Below are 5,227 nucleotides of genomic sequence, written 5' to 3' on the forward strand. Positions count from 1 at the left end.
GAATTTTCTGTTATTCAGCATTTTAGATAATGCTATTAAAATATGTTAAAAGTTTATCATTGTCATACAAAGAAAAATGAAAGTGTAAGACTGTCTAAGATGCAGATATATTTTTATAACTACTTCTACTCTTTCATATCCATGAGGTAACAAATGAACATCTAAAAATCATAAACTTCCCTTAGGGCTGCAAAGCAAGTGATTTTTACAATCACTTTAAATGAAAAATATATTTCATCTAAATGTAGTTTTCAGCTGCATTTTTTGTGTTTACTTTGAAAAAACTTTCAATGATTGAATTCCAAAAAATCCATAGTGCTTTACACATTAGTGATGCTAAGTTGAATATAATATCTAGACATGGTTACTGTGTCAAGAAAAGAAAGCTAAACTCAATTTTTCCCTTTTAGATATTCACCTACATAAATTTTATAAAGGTGTGCATAACTGTTTGAAAGATATTTACAATTTTTTTCTATTCTCTTCTTGGTCATCTTGTGATAAATTGTGTGTATGTTAATTTAACAAAGAAAGTATTCTCATACTAAAATAATAGTACTGATAATATCTGGGGTATAAGTATCACGGATATAAAAATATCTATTTTCTATAGTAATTAATTGATCAATTTGCAGACATATTAGCATAAATAGGTATAAGTTAAGAATTTTCAAAGAAAGTTGCTTGATGTTTGGTTTTTCTGAAGTTTAGGTAATTATTTTAACATTGGGTAAGTCAAGAGACTGATCATTTTTCATTTTGTTAGTATAGCTAAACCAACTGGATATAGTGAGTTATGACTCAAATAGTACTCATAGATCTGGGTCAGTCTGGCTTATTCTGTCTAGTAACTGACATAGAACATGTCTTGTTCTATTTTTCTTGAATGATGAAGTAAAACAAAAAGTATGTTTTTTAAATTCAATTATGATAAACAGAAACAAATAGTTGTGAAAAAAATCAAATTCACAAAGTTTTCAGTAGGACAGAACAAAAACTAAAATAAATGTGGGATACCTGTGGAGTCTCACTCTTAGTTTGAAAAAAGTAATGCTTTGAAAAAGGATGAGACCTTCTTCCTTAACAGCTATTTATACACATAAACACATCTACATTTTGCTGTTTATAATTTAAATAAAAATTATTGTATGTGGTGTCAACTACAAATTGGTACTTGCCAAGAAAAAAATGTATTTGGAGTACAAAATGAAGCAGGGCAAAAACTAACAGAGTTTTGCCAAGAGAATGCACTGGTCATAGCAAACACCCTCTTCCAACAACACAAGAAAAGACTCTAGACATGGACATCACCAGATGGACAATACCAAAATCAGATTGATTACATTATTTGCAGCCAAAGATGGAGAAGCACTATACAGCCAGCAAAAGACCAGGAGCTGACTGTGGCTCAGATTGTTAACTCCTTATTGCAAAATTCAGACTTTAATAGAAGAAGGTAGGGAAAACCACTAGACCATTCAAGTATGACCTAAATCAAATCCCTTATGATTATACAGTAGAACTGACAAATAGATTCAAGGGATTGGATCTGTTAGAGTGCCTGAAGAACTATGGACCGAGGTTTGTTACACTGTACAGGAAGCAGTGATCAAGACCATCCCCAAGGGGGAAAAAATGCAAAAAGGCAAAATGGTTGGCTGAGGATGACTTACAATAGCTAAGAAAAGAAGAGAAGTGAAAGGCAAAGGAGAAAAGGAAAGCTATACCTCTCTAAGGGCAGAGTTCCAAAGAATGGCAAGGAGAGATAAGATAGCTTCCCTCAGTGATGAATATAAGGAAATAGAAGAAAACAACAGAATGGGAAAAACTAGAGACCTCCTCAAGAAAATTAGAGATATCAAGGGAACATTTTTTGCAAAGGACAAAAAAGGACAGGATAAAGGACAGAATAAAGGACAGAAATGGTATGGATCTAACAGAAGCAGAAGAGATTAAGAAGAGTTGGCAAAAATACACAGAACTATTTTACAAAAAAGTATCTTCATGACTCACCTAGAGTCAGACATCCTGGAATGTGAAGTCTAATGGGCCTTAGGAAGCATCACTATGAACAACGCTAGTGGAGGTGGTGGAAATCCAGTTGAGCTGTTTCAAATCATAAAAGATGATAGTGTGAAACTGCTGCATTCGATATGCCAGCAAATTTGGAAAACTCAGCAGTGGTCACAGAACTGGAAAAGGTCAGTTTTCATTCCAGTCCCAAAGAAATGAAATGCCAAAGAATGTTCAAACTACCCCACAACTGCACTCATGTCAGATGCTAGCAAAATAGCTCAAAATTCTCCAAGCCAGGCTTCAACAGTGCGTGAGCCGAGAACTTCCAGATGGTAAAGCTGGATTCAGAAGAGGGAGAGGAACAAGAGATCAAATTGCCAACATCCACTGGATCATCAAAAAACCAAGCAAATTCCAGGAAAAAAAAAAAAAATGTCTATTTCCGCTTTATTGACTGCGCCAAAGCCTTTGACTATGTGGATCACAACAAACTCTGGAAAACTCTTCAAGAGATAGGAATGCCAGACCACCCTACCTGCCTCCTGAGAAATCTGTATGCAGGTCAAGAAGTAACAGTTAGAACTGGACATGGAGCAACGGACTGGTTCCAAATTGCGAAATGAATACATCAGGGCTGTATTTTGTCACCCTCCTTATTTAACTTATATGCAGAGTACATCATGTGAAATGCCGGGCTGGATGAGGCACAAGGTGGAGTCAAGATTGCTGGGAGAAATATCAATAACCTCAAATATGCAGATGACACCATGCTTCTGGCAGAATGGGAACAGAAACTGAGGAGCCTCTGATGAAAGCGAAAGAGGAGAGTGAAAAAGTTGACTTAAAATTCAACATTCAGAAAACTAAGATTATGGCATCCGGTCCCATTCCTTCATGGCAAATAGCTGGGGAAACAATGGAAACAGTGATAGACTTTATTTTGGGGGGCTCCAAAAGCACTGCAGATGGTGACTGTTGTCATGAAATTAAAAGACGCTTGTTCCTTGGAAGAAAAGCTATGACCAACCTAGACAGCATATTAAAAAGCAGAGACATTACTTTGCCAACAGAGGTCTGTCTAGTCAAACCTATGTTTTTTTCAGTAGTCATGTATGGATGTGAGAGTTGGACCATAAAGAAATCTGAAGGCCAAAGAATTGATGCTTTTGAACTGTGTTGTTGGAGAAGACTCTTGAGAGTCCACTGGATGGCAAGGAGATCCAACCTGTCCACCCTATAGGGAGTCAGTCCTAAGTATTCATTAGAAGGACTCATGCTGAAGCTGAAACTCTAATACTTTGGCCACCTGATGTGAAGCACTGACTCATTGGAAAAGACCCTGATGCTGGGAAAGATTGAAGGCAGGAGGAGACGGGGATGCTAGAGGATGAGATGGTGGGATGGCATCACCAACTCTACGGACATGAGTTTCAGCACAATCCGGGAGTTGGTGATGGACGGGGAAGTCTGGCATGCTGCAGTCCATGTGGTCGCAAAGAGCTGAACATGACGGAGCAACTGTACTGACAGAAGAGGTTTTGTCAGTGACTGAACAACAGCAACAAGGGCAGTTGCCATCTGCCTCTTTGGAGATTAAACCCTGTGCTACTGCAGCTGCTGAACTTTGACACCCCCTGAGGGGAATTCAGGCACTCTGTTGCTCCAGGGGATCTGTTGGAACAGGTCTTCAGATAATTTGATATTCTCAGAAACTGATCTCATGATCCCAATCCTTAGATCTCTTCATATCTAGAAAAGCACTGAATCCTTCATGGTCACATCAGCTCCTTGTGACTAGCAGAAAACCTGTGTAAAGTAAGTGCTTGATATCATTGAACTCCCCCTTCAACAAAATCTTATTTATTGACCTTCCCCCACTACCTCTTTGGAGCAGTCTTTCAGAATTATCTGAGGTGCTATCTCTACAGCTGCAAGTCCTCATTTTGCTCCGAATAAACTTAACTTGCAACTCTCACATTGTGTACCTTTTTAGTCAACAGTGGCAACCAAAATTCTAAAGAAGTCTTCTTATCCTAACTGATACAAATACATTTCTCAGTATAGAGAAATACATATCTCACATGATCTAATGCTAGTAAAAACGTATAAATGATGAAGAGTTCAGTTTGCTGTATTTTATTACAAGAATGTTGAGAGATGGGACTATTTCAGTAATTACACAAATATGCACTGAACATCTACCAGAAGGCAGTGGATGTCATACACACAAAATTAAAAAAATACAGTTTTTGTCTTAATAAGAGTACACCATAGACTGGACGTAGGGATAATCAATCAGGTTGCCATGGGCTCTTGATTCAACTAATCTATCACTTATTCACTGAGCGTCTATACCTGACTGCCTACTAGGCACACTTTCTATTGTGTGAGTGTGTGTGTGCTCAGTCATGTCCGGCTCTTTGTAACCCCACAGACTATAGCCCACCAGGCTCTTCTGTCCATGGAGTTTTCCAAGCCAGAATACTGGAGTGGGTTACCATTTTCTATACCAGAGGAACTTCCCAACCCAGGGATCAGACCCATGACTCCTGTGTTTCCAGCATTGGCAGGAGGATTCTTCACCACTGAGCCACCAGTGAAACCCATACTTTCTGTTGGGAAGAAGTAAAGTTGAACCAGTTAGCTAATGAGGGAAATTAGTCATATGTACAAATGAGTTATGAGTTATAACCATATTACAAATGATCAGTAATGGTGACTCACAACTAAAGTAGGTAAGTGTGTTGGAGAAATAAGGAAGATGGTGTCTACATGATAGAATGGCTAGGACTCTGCTATGATGAAATGGAGGGAAAGAAATTCTAAGAAAGAAAACCAAGGAAAAAAATTCTGTGATACACTGTCATGTGTAGAACAGCATAATGGGAAATATTAGACAAGGCAAATTCAATTCTGGTTGCAAGAATCTTTTCTCCTTGTCTAATGAATCTGGGCATTATTTTCCCTTGTTTTTTAAAAAAAACAGGCAAATAGATATCAGAATTTTGCTTTAATAAAGTCAACATAGTTACAAGTATACATATTTTATTAAGCCTTCATGAAATTTGCCAGAAGATGAGTTTGCATCAGGTGGGTGGCCTATTGGGCAGAGAAAACAGAAAACAGGTGCAAAGGTGGATTTAAGCGCTGGAATAACAGGATTCGGAAGTTACTTGGATGTGAAACCATAATAGGAAAGAAGTAAAATTGA

The sequence above is a fragment of the Giraffa tippelskirchi genome, chromosome 1, assembly GCF_054371585.1.
Source record: "Giraffa tippelskirchi isolate mGirTip1 chromosome 1, T2T-mGirTip1v1.2.pri, whole genome shotgun sequence".
Taxonomy (NCBI): Eukaryota; Metazoa; Chordata; class Mammalia; order Artiodactyla; family Giraffidae; genus Giraffa; species Giraffa tippelskirchi.